The 17,519-nt window shown below is 43.0% G+C and overlaps 1 long non-coding RNA gene across 2 annotated transcripts; it reads right to left on the bottom strand.

Moving 5' to 3' along the window:
* Window positions 1–1,173: 1,173 nt before the first annotated feature.
* On the bottom strand, window positions 1,174–17,467 carry LOC130708430 (uncharacterized). 2 transcript variants are annotated; one of them, XR_009008626.1, is made up of 4 exons: window positions 17,076–17,467; window positions 15,376–15,501; window positions 4,732–4,837; window positions 1,174–1,926 (listed from the first exon to the last, which is right to left on the bottom strand). It is a non-coding gene; the product is annotated as an uncharacterized LOC130708430 (long non-coding RNA). The 2 variants fall into 2 exon arrangements; XR_009008627.1 differs by lacking the exon at window positions 15,376–15,501.
* Between the last annotated feature and the right edge of the window lie 52 nt (window positions 17,468–17,519).

Raw genomic sequence — 17,519 nt, forward strand, 5'->3', positions numbered from 1 at the left:
CCAAAGCTGTCTAAAACCAGAGAAGGGAAACCAGCTGCAGGGAATTCCAAGAAACATCAACATGTGTGTACTTCTTGGAGGGAAATCTCCAGTGAGTTCTGGGAACATTTAGTAACTTCTGTATTTACGTATGTTTGGTGTGTAAAGGCAAGTGCTCACCCCAAAGATATTCATTCAGAAGTAGATATAGTGAGTCTTTATTTTTTAGTTAAAAAAATGTTTCCTACATTTTTCCTGATTTATAAAATACTATACATTGTCAAAAAATTGGAAAACACGAAAAAATATACATAAGTAGAGGGTAAATCATATGTGACAGGTACTCATACAATAAAACCTTTCCACATTCAAGAGACAACAGCATACCTATTAATGGTCATGTTTTATGTAACAAAATTATGGCACAAAATTATTTGTGTCCTTTAACACAGGATTCATAATTTTCAAGTTTTAACTCTCCTTTCTGCTAGAATTAAAGAATTTATTGTAATTCCTTAATTTAATAAACCCGATGACTACTTCAAGGCTGACAAAATTGTCAAAGAAGTTTCCCAGTTTGGCTGTTTTCAATAGCCCATAAGAAATACTTATATGGGACTTCCCTGGTGGTGCAGTGGTTAAGAATCCGCCTGCCAATGCAGGCGACACGGGTTCGAGCCCTGGCCCGGGAAGATCCCACATGCCGCGGAGCAACTAAGCCTGTGAGCCACAACTACTGAGCCCGCGTGCTGCAACTAATGAAGCCCACGCACCTAGAACCCGTGCTCGGCAACAAGAGAAGCCACCGCAATGAGAAGCCCGTGCACCGCATCGAAGCGTAGCCCCCACCTGCCGCAACTAGAGAAAGCCCGTGCGCAGCAACGAAGATGCAAAGCAGCCAAAAATAAATAAATATAAATAAATTTATAAAAAAAAAAAAAAAAAGAAATACTTATAGTCATTTCAAACTCAACATGTCTAAAAACTGAACTCTTCCACTCAAATCTGAGGTTTTTTTCCAGTCATGCCATCGTTTTTCTTTCTTTTTTTTAAAATTAATTTATTTATTTATTAAAATTAATAAATTTAATTTATTAAGGCTGCGTTGGGTCTGCGTTGCTGCACGCAGGCTTTCTCTAGTTGCGGCGAGCGGGGGCTACTCTTCGTTGCCGTGCGCGGGGCTTCTCATTGTGATAGCTTCTCCTGTTGCCGAGCATGGGCTCTAGGTGCACAGCCTTCAGTAGTTGTGGCACGTGGGCTCAGTAGTTGTGGCTCACGGGCTCTAGAGAGCAGGCTCAGTAGTTGCGGTGCACGGGCTTAGTTGCTCCGCGGCATGTGGGATCTTCCCAGATCAGAGCTCGAAACTATGTCCCCTGCATTGGCAGGCGGATTCTTAACCTCTGCGCCACCAGGGAAGTCCCATCCTTTTTCTTTTTAAGAGATGAAGTAATGTTATTTTTCTGGTTCACCAGACTTACAGCATCAATGCCTCTCTCTCTTCTTCCCAACATATTCACAAAGATAGAAATTCTCCCTTTATCTCATCACAAGAAGAAAAAGTTTTTCCTTTTTCCTTTTTTTTTTAAAATAAATTTATTTATTTATTTATTGGCTGTGTTGATTCTTCCTGCTGCGCGTGGGCTTTTCTCTAGTTGCAGAGAGTGGGGGCTACTCTTTGTTGCAGTGCGTGGGCTTCTCACTGCGGTGGCTTCTCACTGCGGTGGCTTCTCTTGTTGAAGAACACGGACTCGAGGCACACAGGCTTCAATAGTTGCGGCACACGGGCTCAGTAGTTGTGGCGCACGGGCTTAGTTGCTCCACAGCATGTGGGATCTTCCCGGACCAGGGCTCGAACCCATGTCCCCTGCGTTGGCAGGCGGATTCTTAACCACTGCGCCACCAAGGAAGCCCCTTTCCTTTATTCTTTTCTTCTTTTTTAAATTGTATCTTTATTAGAAGATGGGTGTTAGCCAAAACTATTTTAGTTATCATTTCACAACATATGTAAATAAAACTATCATGCTGTACACCTTAAACTTGTACAGTGATGTGTGTCAATTATTTCTCAATAAAACTGGGGGAAAAAAAGAACTCTCCTTTAAACTGTCTAGAATTCTATCTTGACACCACACTAGGCCTCATCAACAGGAAACATGTTAGTAAGAGGGTTCAAGTTAATGTCCATCCAGCTGCCTCCATTATTCCCCCAACACGTCCTTATGTTTTATCGGTCCTTTTTCTGAACTGTGTGATAGCTCCTCATTGTTTATTGACTAAAATCTAAACTATTTGACCTAATGTCATTCATTTTAAAACTATTCACTCTGTGCCAGGCATTGTGCGAGGCAGAAAGGATACAAGGATGCATTTAACAGACAAGATTCCCTGCCCCCTGGTGCTGCATCTAGTGGGGGAGACAGACAATAAAGTGCATGACAAGATAAGCGCGCAACTTGTGACGGATGCTCTGAAGGAAATGACCAGGGTGCCCAAGAATCACAGGAAGGGTCTACTGACTGGGGGCAGGGGGTTGCTGAAAGAGGAAGTGGGGAGACCAACAAAGAGACTCCTCCCATGGTCTGGGCAGCAGATGACAATGGTTTGGATTATTGTGGTGGCAGTGGAGAGAGAGGGAAGTGGTCATAGTACAGATTAAGAAGTAGAAATGATAGGACTTGCTAATAGATTTGATATGAAAGGGAAGGTCTGAATCAAAGATCATGTCTAGCTCTCTGGTTTAAACAATTTGGCAGATGGTGGTACCAGTTCTGAGCTACTCAACCATCTAAGAATCAGCCCTAGGATCACAATAGTAACAGCCACCGGGGAACAGGCTCCTGTGACCCCATCCCTTAAACCCAGCTCTCCCAGACAGAACCCAATCCTCTGGGCAGCCAGTGGCTGACCCTTATCCCAGCTGGGGACCCAGCCCAGGGCAGCTTTGACAGAGTGATGAGTTTCTCTTCTACAGCCTCCAGTACAGGAAGAATCTGGTCAAAGTTCTTCCCCTGCAGCACCTGCTCCTAACCCTCCCCTGGCTTAAGGGAAGGAGATTTCTCCAAAGGCTCCCACATCCAGCAGGGCCACCCTCTCTAGACTGCCTGTGGAATAGAAGGGGAGCTCCTCCCTCCCAACCTTCCAAGGGTAGGATCCCTTCCAGGAGGAAGCATTGCTCTCCACAATTCCCTGTTGATTAGGAGGAAGATTATCTTCCTCTCTCTGATCTGGAGGGTGTGCTCTCCCTGCTATGAGCAGAGAGAGTCAACGTCAGCCCCTCACTGGTCCACGGCCATCCTGAGGCTGAGTCCTGGCATCGTTGGCCAGTGTGGATAGGGCCTCTGGCTGGCTGGCCTCCTGCCCTCCTCCAGGCAGCCCTCCCTGGACAACATGAGCCAGATCTGCCTCCCTTGATGCATCACATGTTGTGTTGTGCGGCCCCTGGAACCTGCCCCCAGCTGCTTACTCTCAACTCAGCCACCAGGGCAAGGCCCTGGACTTCCTGGAGAGAAAGATTACTGGTAGTGTTGCTGCGTTTACCACTCAGGCTGCCCAGAATTTGTAAAACATGTTCCCTGAGGCCCAGGGCTCACTCTGGCCAGAGACCATCGGTGCTGTCCACAGCTGGGGCAGACTTGGCTCTCCTGCTTCCAGGGGACAGCTCCCTTGGGCCCAGACATGCCCTTCCTCCCGGTTTGGGGGAGGGGACACTGGACAAAGACAAGAACATCTGCCACCTGACACTCTCCTTCTTGGTGCTCTCCAACCTCCCGGCCACTGGCCCCATCCAAAGGTGGCTGTTGGCCTAACCCTCATCATGAGGACAACCAAACCCATGTGGGGGATCTGGGAGGATGCTCCCACCTGCTGCTGTGACCAGGAGCCGGCCAGGAAGTCCCAACTTGCTTGGCTCCCCACCTAATGAGTTTTGAACTTGACAGTTCAAGGAGTAAAAAGAAAGAGAAAGGGAAACTGTATCTCCTCTCATTCCTTTTAAGCACTTCCATCTAGTTTATGCTGGGTCGCTCAGAACTTGAAAGTTCTTTCCACCGTGTCGAAATTACTGTGATGCCTTTAAATTGTGCCTTCCTAATAAGACTGAGACTGCGCTGAGGGCAGGGGTTTTGCTTCTCCGTCTTTGCGTCTATCATTGTGTCTACAGCTCCCCTCCCTTTGCAGAGCGCTGGGAAGCCCCTCCCCAGCCGTCCTCCCTGACGAGGGCCTCGGGCAGAAGCCCCTACCCCGCCCCCCTCCCTGCCGAGGGCCCCCGGCGGAAAGCTCCGTGCTGGGAGGAAAACTGCTCAGCCTCTAGCTCTGGCCCTGCCTGATAGTCTTCCCAGGGCCCCACGCCAGTCCTATCAGTTCTGTGCACGTGGATGCCCCTGGGGGTCGAGAGGGGAGGCTGGAAGGGGGAGCAAGAGTGGGCTATGGGGCCCCTGGCTTCTAGACTGTGAGGCTCACTTCCAACACCTCGGGAGAATCAAGTATTCAGCCCAGGAGGAAGACTCAGGCTTTCAGACGTTGCATTGCAAAGGAAACGACTTTAAAAGGTTAGTCACATAGGCATTTGACAGTCTGTAAAGGAAACGTGGATGACTAACAGAATTACAGGATGGCTCCACCCTCTTACTGAAATGGCTTATTCTTTTGAATGCTTTGGGTAATTTCACAACATTTAGCGCTCGCTGGGAGCAGCTTTCCATCAGGAGGATGGAATAGGGGTAATTAGAATATCTTTCCCTTCTCTTTCATTACCTGCTCAGCTTTCTGTGACCAGCCTCTTTCCACTTGTTTTTCTTGTCTAAGTCTTCATGCCTTCAGAAAGCAATTTATTCATGCAAGTGGGACAATGGTAGACAAACTGGGTAGGAAAAAATAAATTCAATTACTCAGCAGTCTAGTGTTGAATTCCTGTAAAACAAAATTTCCCATCCTCCTCCTCCCCTCCCCCGGCGTAAAAGCATATATGTCGTCACAGCGCCATCTGCTGGTATCTGGAATCGCAGTAGCCGAATATTCGCTTTATATTTGTGTGGCCTTGACCAGTGCTGCCCATTTCACTCATTCATTAGGAACACATTCATTGTGTGCCTACTTTGTGCCAGGCACTATGCTAGATGCTAGAAGTACAAGAAAGCATGGCCGCTGTTTTGTCTAGTGTGGTCAGGATCCTGGCACAAGTCAGAATCTTCTCAGGAAATTTCTAAATGCAGACTCCTGGGCTCTACCCTGTGAAGATTTTGAGTTGGTGGGACCGAGACAGGTCCCAGGAACCTGAATTTTCAACAAACTTCCCAGGTGATTCTGAAGCAGGGGGTCCACGAATTATATTCTGAGAAAAACTAATGATGGAGAAGCAGACAGTGGAATCTAATATTGAAATGTAGCCTGGTAAATGCCACATGCTATGGCAGGGTCTACTGGAGGCACAGAGAAAAGATGTCTAATCAGCATAGGGAATAGACTGGAGAAGGCTTCCCAAAAGGTAAGACTCTAGATACATAGGAGTTGATGAGGTGAAGAAGGGGAGCAGAGGATCCAGGCAGAGGTTGCAGCATATGCAAAGGCAAAAGGTCATGAAACTTCACGGGACTGCAGGTAGTGTGGGAAGCTAGTCTGAAGTGTGGCAGAGTGTCAGAAAATGAAAGGCCTGGAATACTAGGCTAACTTTATCCTAAAAGCTCCAGGGAATACAGACACTTTTTAAGCAGGAGAATGACCTGGCCAGATCTGCATTTTGTAAAAATCCCTCTGGCAGCAAACTCAGGGTGCAGGACTAAAAGCAGGGCATCCCTTGGGAAAGAAGTGGCAGGGCTGTGAGTGGAAGCAATGGCAGAGGATGAAGAGGAGGGAGCAGATCGGGAGGACTTAAGAAGGTACAGACAGTAGAACCTAATGGCTGACACACGGGGCAGGGAGCAAGTGAGAGGGGTCCAAGGATGACACTAAGGGTTCTGGTCTGGGTGACCAGATGTCATTTCCCAAGACAAGGCACACAAAGGGAGGGACAGGGCTGGGGAGGGGCAGGGAAGAGTAGGAGAGACACAAAAGGGAGAGAGGAAATGGACAGTGTCCCTTTCTAACATAATTGTCACTGCCCTCCTCCGCCGTTTACTGTGTGATCTTAATTCTTCCTTAACCCCACTATGCCTTGGTTGTTTCGTCTGTAAAATACAGATCGTATTAGTATCTACCTCATAGGGTTGTTGTGAGGAGTAAATGAGTTAATACATGCAAGGTACTTAACAAAAGTGCCCAACACTTAATAAGACTCAATAGATGTTACCTATTGTTTTATTACTTTTTATGTATTATTCATAATAATGTTTATTGCCAGATTACTAATTGTGGTAACATTGGGTCATTGCTCCCAATGCTTCATTCCCTCCATGTTTTAGAATTTTACATCCACGTCCTTTGCTAAAGGACTTTGCACTAGGCTAGAGTACATCCCCCTGTTTGGCATCCATGACTTGCTCTGGCCAGTGCAGTATTAGTGACACTGTGACACAAGCAGAGGCTTTCAAGGTGCTTGTGAGGTTTGGCTTGCTCTTTTGTGCTTATGCCATTCACCAGCCATGACCTTGTTAGCCACTGGGCCTGGAATGATGAAGACCAGGCAGCAGCCTCAACCCAGAGGGGGCCAAGCCAACCTGTAGACTTGTGAGCAAGAAAACAAATGTTTCTGGTTGTGTGTCACTAAGATATGAGAGTTGTTGTTACAGAGCATTATGGTAACAATTGCAAACTAATACACTGATGTGGGAAAACATTCTCTGGCCAAACTTTTACACTGTTTCAGAGACTCTTGTGTCTCTACACTAGGTTCGTCGCAAGCAGAGGCTGCCTAGGCATCCTAGATCTCTGACAATATACCAGGCCTTTTCAGCCTTTGTCAAGAGTAATCATTTTAGAGGCTTCCCAAGTGGTAGCCACCGAGGGGTTACTTTGGGTGTCTTCATGTCCACAGAAGAGAGGCACTGAGCCGGAAAAGTGGCAGGTGCCCAACCCACTTCTGCTTATACTCTTCCTTCCCCTTGACCAAGCTCAACTCATGGCCCTGACCACAGAATGAACCAACAAAGCTAAATTTAACTGTATGTTTGAAACCTGGGGGTGAGCTCAACTTGACCTCCAACTCTCCTGAGAGCAGCACTGTTCCCAAAGCCATTCTCTGCATAGGTTGGCTACTAGAGTGGGTCTTCTTTCCCTTTGTCAGGAGCTCTTGTATTTGACAATCCATTTGCCCACATGCCATGCAGCAACTAAGCCCGTGCGCCACAACTACTGAGCCTGCGCTCTAGACCCCGTGAGCCACAACTACTGGGCCCACGTGCCACAACTACTGAAGCCTGTGTGCCTAGAGCCTGTGCTCCACAGCAAGAGAAGCCACCACAATGAGAAGCCCGCGCACCACAACGAAGAGTAGCCCCTGCTCGCCATGACTAGAGAAAGCCCGCACAGAGCAACGAAGACCCGACACAGCCAAAACTAAAAAAATAAATAAATAAATATTTTAGAAAAAGAATAAAAAAAAATACAACTCCATTTCTCAGTTGTATTTGACAATCCTGCTTTACTCTAGACAGCAGAGTGGGAAGGGCACTGGCTCAGGAGTTGAAAGACTAGCTCTGCCTCCTAATTGTCTGACATTGAATATTCACTTAAAATGGCTGACTCTCAGTTTTCCATCTGTAAAATGGGGATAATAGAACCAGCCTCTAATTATCATCTAGTTATAAGGACCAAATGAGAAAGTGCTCACAAAACTGTAAAATGAAATATAAGTGATAAGTCCTATCACTAGGAGCTTCCTTACTGGGGGGTTGGAGCAGGAGGAATAATTCAGGAATGGCGCCTCCTTCTGTGCGTCTCAGGAACTGCAACACATGACTGAGGGGCAGCCTTCATCCACAGCGGGGATTTGGGGCCTCAGGCATTACAGGTTTCCCCTATCTCAGGTTCCCATCATCAGTTGCTTTACAACTTTCCTCCTCATCACCACTCTCCCATCCCTCAATTTGGCTTAGCCTGGGCACAGGATCTTCAGAGCAGCTTAGAATTCTCCACCTGACCTGTGATAATTTCTTACCCCACTGCAGAGCTCCATTCATCACTGTGGGCCTTTCCTGGAGGAAATTTGTGAGATGTTTAGGACAGATTCGATTCTGACAGAGTTAATCTCGTGTCTTTTTAGCTCAACAATTAGTGCTTGCTGAGAGATAGTCGTCACCTGCTTATCCACCTATTCTGCGTTGTTCTCCAGACAAGTGAACCACAAGCCCAAGGCAAAACTGCAAAGATGGTCAGGGTTTCTCTTGAGGGTCCTTCCACTCACCTTTCTGTCTAGGGGTTTTCTTTAAAAGCACCAAGAGCCAGGAACCAGGTTGTTCTTGAAGGACTTCCCACCATATCCAAACCCCAATCTCACTGTGCCCTGGGGCATCACAGTTCTGCTGCTTAGACTAACTTGAATAACTTTTAAAAAGTTATTTTTTTAATAAATATGTTTTATAATAAATATATTTTAGGTGATAGTATCTTAATGTGCTATCTTAAAAGACGTTTGTCTTTTAATAGCAATCTTTAAAACCTTGATTCGAAAATGGGGGTGGTAGGGAATAAAGAGAATGTCAATTTCAAATCACAAGCTTTGCCTAAAGAGATAATTTGGAGACAGAGCCTTTGTTTACATAATGATAAAACGTGCCCACATCACTAAGATCCTAAGTAAGAGCCTCACCACCTCTCTGCGACAGGCCTGATCTCCATTTTACTGTTGAGAGTGAGGCGCAGAAAGGTCAAGTACTTGCCGAAGTTTACAGAGCTAATGAGTGACTGAGGCAGGACTAGGACCCAGCTCTTCTACTTTGCACTTCATTCTCTGTCACTTCATTCTGTTGTAGAGAGTATTTGATGAGGCAGATATTGCAAATATTCACTGAAGAGATAGTGATATTTAAAAGAATTCCCTGCAGATTTAAATTTTCCTTTGCTTTATTATTATTATTCTTTATTTTTTTCACAGTACTCATTACTATCCTCTTTCCCTTCTACATACTGGAAGGAAAACTCCTTGAGTATAGAGGTTTTGCTGCGTTCACTGCTGCTACATTCCTAGAACATCAGTAAATGCTAATTGGATTAAAATGAATCTAATTCATGAATAATAAAAGCGTGATGTCATCAATTATACTTCAATAAAGTTTTAAAAAGCTGAAGAAAATCCACTGTCTTTTTTTTTTTTAATAAATTTATTTATTTATTTATTTTTGGCTGCGTTGGGTCTTTGTTGCTGTGCGCAGGCTTTCTCTGTTTCTCTAGCTGCGGCAAGCGGGGGCTACTCTTGGTTGCGGTGTGCAGGCTTCTCATTGCGGTGGCTTCTCTTGCTGTGGAGCATGGGCTCTAGGCGCGCAGGCTTCAGTAGTTGTGGTTCACGGGCTCTAGAGCACAGGCTCAGTAGTTGTGGCTCACGGGCTTAGTTGCTCCGTGGCATGTGGGATCTTCCCGGACCAGGGCTCGAACCCATGTCCCCTGCATTGGCAGGAGGATTCTTAACCACTGTACCACTGTGCCACCAGGGAAGCCCTGTCTTTTTTTTTTTTTTTTTTTTTTTTTTTTGGTTGTGTCGGGTCTTCGTTTCTGTGTGAGGGCTTTCTCTCGTTGCGGCAAGCAGGGGCCACTCTTCATCGCGGTGCGCGGGCCTCTCACTATCATGGCCTCTGTTGTGGAGCACAGGCTCCAGACGCGCAGGCTCAGTAGTTGTGGCTCACGGGCCTAGTTGCTCCGTGGCATGTGGGCTCTTCCCAGACCACGGCTTGAACCCGTGTCCCCTGCATTAGCAGGCAGATTCTCAACCACTGCGCCACCAGGGAAGCCTTTTTTTTTTTTCAAGGTGATGTATTAGATGGGATTTGTTGGGGTTTTTTTTTAAGGTGATTTTTTTGGGGTAAAAATTATATATGCTCATTAAAATTTTTTTCAAATGAAACAGAAAAGTAAAAAAAATCAACATGTCACATCCATTATGATGGCATGCACACACAGAAAAGAGGCCATGTGAGGATGCAGTGAGAAAGTGGCCATCTGCAGCCCAGGAAGAGAGCTCTCACCAGACACCAATCCTAATGACATCTAGATCTTGGAATTCCAGCCTTCAGAGCTGTAAGAAAATAAATATTTAAGCTGCTCAGTCTATGGTATTTTGTTACGGCACCCCGGCAGATTAATGCTGGAAATATGTTTACATTTCTCTTGAGTAAATGCCTAGGAGAGAGACTGCTTGGTTTTTTTGGTAGGTGTGCATTTAACTTTACAAGAAACTGCCAAACTTTTCCAGAGTGGTTGTACCATTTTGTATTCACATCAGCAATGTATGAGAGTTGTAGTTATCCCAAATCCTCTTCAATACTTGGTGTGACCTGGTTTTTAAAATTTTAGCTGTTCTGGTGGAATACACTGGTATCTCATTATGGTTTTATTTTACATTTTCTTGATGACCAGTGATATTAAGCATCTTTTCATATGCCTGTTTTTCAATCATATAGCTTCTTTGATGAAGTATTTGTTCAAATTTTTTGCCCATTTTGTTATCAGGTTGTGTGTTTTGTTATTATTGATTTGTAAGAGGTCTTTACATATCTTAGATACAAGCCTTTTATTAGATATATATTTTGCAAAGATTTTCTCCTGGTGTATGTTTTGCCTTTACATTCTCTAAACATTGTTTTTCAAAGAGCATAAGTTTTTAATTTTGGTTAAACTCCAGTTTATAATGTTTTTCTTTTATGGTTCATGCTTTTTGTGTCCCATCTAAGAAATCTTTGCCTAAACAAAAGTCACAAAGATTTTCTCTTAGGTTTCTTGTAGAAGTTTTATCATTTTAAACTTTTACATGGAAGTCTATGATCCATTCTGAGTTAATTATGGCATATGGCATGAGGTAAGAATTGAGTTTATGTTTTTCCACATGGATATCCTATTATTCCAGCAACATTGTTAAAAAGACTATCTTTTTCTCCTTTGTCAAAAATGAATTGACCCTATGTATGAGTCTATTTCTGGACTCTATTCTGTTCCATTGATCCATATACCTATCTTTACATCAACACCACACTGTCTTAAATACTGCAGCCTTATAGTAAGTCTTGAAATCAGGTAAAGTTCTCCATTTTTGATCTTTCTCAAAATTGTATTGGCTAACCTAGGTTCCTTTAATTTCTACAAATTTTAAAATCAGCTTGTTAATTTTTATTTTTAAAAAAACCTGCTGAGATTGTGATTGAGACTATGTTGGATCTATAGATGATTTGGAGAGAACTGAGATTGTAACCAAACTGAGTGTTTTGATGCATAAACATAGTATGTCTTTCCATTTATTTAGATCTTCTATAATTTTTCTCCAAAATGAGTTTTCAATATTCAGTTCTTATATTCAATTTGTTAGATTTACCCCCAAATATTTTTTGATGTTATTACAAATGGCATCTTAAAAACTTTTTATTTGCAATTGTCTGTTTCTAGTGTGTAGAGATACCAATGTTGCTTTGTATTTGACTTTGAATCCAGAACACATTAGTTCTAGTAGCTTTTTTGTAGATTCCTTATGACTTTTTATATACATGCTCATTTGTGAATAAGACAGTTTTGTTTCTTCCTTTTCAATCTTCCTTGCTTTACTGCACTGTCTAGGAGCTCCAGAACACTGTTAAAGAGACACGATGAGAGCAGATATCTTGGTCTTGTTCCCCACATTTGGGAGAATACATTCACCATTAACTGTGATGTTAGCTTAGGTTTTTTATAAATGCCCTTTATCAGATTGAGATGGTTCCCATCTATTCCTAGTTTTCTGAGTTTTTAATCATAAATCGGTGTTGAACTTTATAAAATGATTTTTTGCCTCCATTGAGATAATCATATGGTTTTTCTTTTTAATTTGATAATATGGTGAATTATATTGATTTTTTTAAATGGCTATTGAGATATATTTCACACATCATACAATTCACTCATTTAAAGTGTACACTTCAGTGGTTTTTAATATATTCACAAAGGTGTGCAACCATCACTACAGTCCATTTTAGAACATTTTCATACCTCAAAAAGAAACTCTGTACCCTTTAGTTATTACCACCCTATCCTCCTTGTTCCCCATATTCCCCAGCCCCAAACACTACTAATCTACTTTCTGTCTCTATAAATTTCCCTACTCTGGACTTACATATAAATGGAACTATATAATATGTGGCTTCTTTCACTTAGCATAGTGTTTTCAAGATTCATCCATGTTATAGCATGTATCAGTACTTTATTCCTTTTTATGGCCAAATAAAGTTTCATTGTATGAATATATTACGTTTCATTTATCCATTCATCCATCAACGGACATTTGAAATGCTTCCACCTTTTGGCTATAATGAACAATGCTGCTATGAACATTCATGTACAAGTTTTTGTGTGGACATATGTTTTCCATTTTCTTGAGTGTATACCTAGGAGTGAAATTGGGTTATATGATAACTCTATGTTTAATTGTTTGAGAATTATCAGGCTGCTTTCCAAAGTGACTGAATCATTTTATATTTCCAAAAGCAGTGCGTGAAAACTCAGATTTCTCCATATTTTCACCCACACTTGTTGTTATCTGACTTTTAAATTTTAACCTCCTCCTTTCTTTCCAATTTTTCTCTTTCCTTCTGTCCTTCCCTTATTTCCCTACTTCTCTCTTCCCTTGGACAAATCTGCACAATTTATAATATTATTGGGACTAAAGTATTTCCACCAAGAAACCCATTCCTCTGTGCTTTTAACCCCTAAACGCCTCTTCACTTAAAATCACCATTGACCTCTACACCCACATTTCTACTACATTTATCTTTGAATTTCTAATTCTAGCGGCCAAGCCTCCCCATCTGAATGCATTGCACTTCATCAATACTTCTAAGGACCTCAGAGTTTGAGAAGAACCTTAAAAGTTTTCTAGTCTAATTTATTTTGTTTAATGAAGAAAAGGGTGGAGGGAAGATTGAATGAAAAGAAGGTGGGAAAGAAGAGGAGGGAAGCAGAGCAAGGAGAAGAGAAGCAGCACCTAGCATATGCCTGGCATTTTACATACACGATCCTATTTAAATCTCACAACGACCCCATAGGATTAATATCACCCTCCCCCTATTTCATAAATGAGGCAACTGAAGCTAAGAGAGGTTAATTATTTTGCTCAAGGTCCCTCAGCTTGTGAGAGTCAAATTTAGCTGTGTGCAACTCCAAATCCTGTGACCCAGAAAACTCTTGAATTTCAAGGAGGAGGACTACCCTCAGGGGCATATGATTACCCTATCCCTGGGTCCTGGGACAGAAATGCCCTGGATGGACCACAACTTCAGAACCGACGAGGCGTTATTATGGGAATAACACAGTGTCTCCTCTCTGGAGGGAAGTCAGTGCTCTGATAGGAGTAGTTTTGTCTCAAAGGACAAGCAATGCCTCAGGCTAGGACAAAATGGTGAGGAAGTATGTTCTATGGCCAAGTTACAGTATTTGTCGCCCGGCAGGAACGCCAGAGTGAGCTATGTGAGATGGTATAGAAAATTCCAAGATAAAACTTCAGAACATGCGTTACCTCAGTAGCAAAGGAAGCAACTCAGATTTCTGCAAGCTATTCAAAGAGCAGTAGCAATTTATAAAAATAGACAGAACCAAGTCATTACACAGCCATGTTCATTTGTTTCATTTTGCCTTTAACTTTTTTTTTTTTTTTAAACTGCCTTTAACTTTTAAGGCTTGCTTTTGGAAACATTAAAAAAAATTTAGTCTTGCTACATACTTAACAAAGTCACTCATATAGACCAAAGTACAGTCAGAGAAGTCTGACCTCCATCTGCCCCATTCCTTCTGCCCTTCTGCCCCATTCCTTCCTTCCCCTAGAGGTAATCAGTTTTTGTTTGTTTAAATAAAACAAAAATTTTAATTTGTTTTATTTTTTTAAAAACTTTGTTTCTATTTTATCCTTCTATTTTTCTGAAACATAAAGATATATTCATATCTTCCTCCCCCTTCTGGTTAAGTGGTAGTATATAACCTTCAGCTTTGCCTCCTTGCCTTTTTTTCACTGGCAATCATGCCATAGCACTCTATAGAGATATTTCTCATTTGCTTTTACAGCTGCGTAGTATACCAATATGTGAGTGGATCCTCGTTTATTTGACCATTCTGATGGACTTTGGGACTGTTTCCACTCTTTTGCTATTACAAATAGTGTTCATTGAACAACCCTATGTATATATCTTTTTGTATTTTTGCTAGTGTATCTTTAGGTTAGATTCTTAGAAATGGAATTTCTGGATTGACAAGTGCACGTATATGAAATTTTGCTATATATTGCCAAATCTCTCTCTCCATGGATTGTACCATTTTTGTATTCCCACTAGCAAAATATGAATGCCTGTTTCCTCACTACCTTGCCAACACATTATGTTGTCAAACTTAGATTTTTGCCAATAGTTGAGAAATAGTATCTCACTATAGTTTTAATTTGCATTTCCTCTGTCATAAGTATGATTGAACATCTTTTCATATGGCTCTTTCAAGGGCTGTTAAATAGAGCCCTTTATTTTCATTTCTTTGTGCCTCCTCTGTTCTCTTCCCCTACTTTTGTCTAGATCTTCTCTTTCTTTTTTCTCTAACATCCTTGTTCTGGACAGTTTGAATTCTACTCCCAGAATTCCCTCTCAGAGAAAGCATTTTCTATATTTCACCTAACATTTTTTGAAATTACTAATTCAGTTGTTGAATAGCTATGGGATTCTTGGCAAAACTATCCTCTGATATTTTCATTTACGCATTGTAAATGAAAAACAATCTCTTTTTTTTAACACTTAGAAATAATTTCAGTCAGTTCTCAGTCCTATCAGCAGAATCTGACTCATTTAATCACTCCCTCCTTCTTGAAACACATTCCATCGACTTCCAAGATACTGCACTCACCTGTTTTCTTCCTAATTAACTTGCCTCTCCTCTCAGGCTCCTTCAGTATTTCCTCCTCATCCCAAAATGCTGGCGAACCCCAGAACTCAGATTTCAGACCTCTTCTCCTCTAGTCTAAACTCACTCCCTAAGTGACTTTGTACTAGCTCATGAATTTAAATATATCAACAACTTCCTAGATTTTATATCTCCAGCCTGGACCTCTACTATGTAGTCAAAATTTGTACATCTAACTGCTTCCTTATCAATTCCTGTGGATGTCCCAAAGGCATCTCCAACTTAACTTACCCAAAACAACACTGATATTCTCCCCAAACCTGTTTCTCCTACAGTTTTTCCAATCTCAGGTAATGACAGTTCTATTTTTCTAGTAGCTCAGGGAGAAATTCTTTCTCCACTCTCTAATCCACCTACCCCTGGGTTCAGTCCTGTGGCTACAACTGGCAGCTCAGCTGCAATGGCTGGACCAACTCAGATCGCTGGCCCTCTCTCCACATGGTCTTCTCTCAGACTTCTTTGGATCTGGCCTCTTCAGGAGTCCTAGAGGGCAAGCCCCAACATACAAGCATTTTTAAATCTCTTTTTGACTCACACTTTCTGTTGTATTAATGTATTATTTGAGCTCAGTGTCTTTACCACTGGGGCAAGTTCAAGGGTGAAGAACCAGCCCATACAAATGTGTGTGCATGGCCAAATGACTGTGCTAAGCCCAGCTGCCAGGAGATTTCTCAGTTTGGCAGTTACTTATTCATTCCTCATTCATAATCCACAAACTTTAGCAAACCTGCAGTTAGTTGGCATTTTGTGGGGCCTGGTGATGTGACCACAACACTCAGCTTTTCCTCCCCAATGATGGGATGATTCCTCTGCTATTTTGTTTGTTTTCTTTCTAAGCCAAATATCCCCAGGATTTTCTTTCAGGTTTCTTTTGCAGCTAAACCCTCAAATGTTCCCAGCTTTGGAGATTAGAAGGACTCTCTATGCACCTAGTTCTCTAGTGTTTCGTAACTTGTACTTGTCCAGACCTTTTCATTTTTTTGTTAGTTCTGTTTCTTAAGTTCTCTGATCCTTTCATTTATGTTCTTTTTCTTTACTTAATCCCTTCCTCTGCTTTCCATGGGTTATTTTGATGTCTTTTTTCTAACTGTATGAGTTGAATGCTTAATTCATTTATTTTCATTCTTTCTTTCTTAGTAATAAATACATATGAGCTACTAAATTTCTTTCCAAGTACAGCACTGTCTACCTATTAAATCCCCCCATCCACTCACCCAGCTCAGATTCACTGGGGAGCAAGATTTCCCTTACCACCTCACTCTGAAATAATTTCTATCTTTTAAATTGAAAGCAGTTTTGGGCCACTCATTCAGCAACTTCTGAAGAGGATGGAACAGTTTATTTTCACAGAGCCTTCTCTCTGCCTTAGCACAGTGACCTTCCACAAAGAAACGATAATAATAGTGGATGACTTTAATGTAACATTGAACACTAACCCTGTAGCTGGCATTACACACATTATTTTAACAACTCCATACTAATCTTCCATGCCCATTTTACAGAGGAAATAGGTAGGAAATTTTTGTCTTGTGTTTCTATTCCTGGAACATGACAAACATTCCATGTTAGGGCCTTTTCCCCTTGACTTTGTCCCTCTCCCTCCACCTTCCCATTCAGTGCTAAGAGCAAATGCCATTTCTTCAAAGCTTTACTAACCACCCAATCTAAGACAGCCTCCCTCCACACATTGTATTTTATTTTGTTCATAGTACTATCTCAAATTACCTTGCTCATTTATCTGTTTCCTTGTTATGACCTGCTTCCACCACTAGACTTTCAAATCCAAGGAGCAGGAATTTTACTGAATAAATATTTATGGCATCAATGCAAACAGTGGCGCCTGAGGAGGAGCCAGTACTTTTAGGCTCGGCTGCGTAAAAGCAACAGTTCCTTTTGAATCCGAAAGTGTGATCCTGGGAAGTAAGAGACACCCCTCAACAGACCTGTGACTTAGAGCACCTCACTCATTTTCAACTGGGATTCCTCTTCCGTGAAATGAGGAGGAAGGCCCTTTTGGTTCATTGCCACCCACTGGGAATCTACCTAGACAAACGTACCTTAACGGCCTGCGTGAGAAAGCAAGCGAGCAGGAAGAGTCGCTCAGCAGCAGAGGAGGAGGGGAAGGGAGGGGAGGGAACTGCGGGCTTGGGAGGAGGAGAGGGGGGACCTCTGACGACTCAGGGAGCCGAGGGGCAAGGGTGGTGGCGAGAGGGGGCAGCAAGTGGGAGCCGCGCGGAGGACGGCGCCGGGGTTGGGAGGGGCCCCGGGCGGGCGCGGTCGATCCGCTGGGACTGGACAGGACAGGGCGGGGCACTGACAGGTGCGAGGTGTGGATCTGAGGGAAGTGGGGGCCATTCAGGGGTCACGGAGGAGGGCCCCTAGAGGCGGAGGAAAGCAAAGGGGATGCGGGGGGAGCTGGCGGGTGGGGAGACGGCGCTGAGGGCCGCGGGCTGTGTGGGGCGGCCGAGGCGCCCGCAAGTGTCGCTGCTGGAGTCCCGAGG

Source organism: Balaenoptera acutorostrata, chromosome 6, assembly GCF_949987535.1.
Source record: "Balaenoptera acutorostrata chromosome 6, mBalAcu1.1, whole genome shotgun sequence".
Classification (NCBI taxonomy): domain Eukaryota; kingdom Metazoa; phylum Chordata; class Mammalia; order Artiodactyla; family Balaenopteridae; genus Balaenoptera; species Balaenoptera acutorostrata.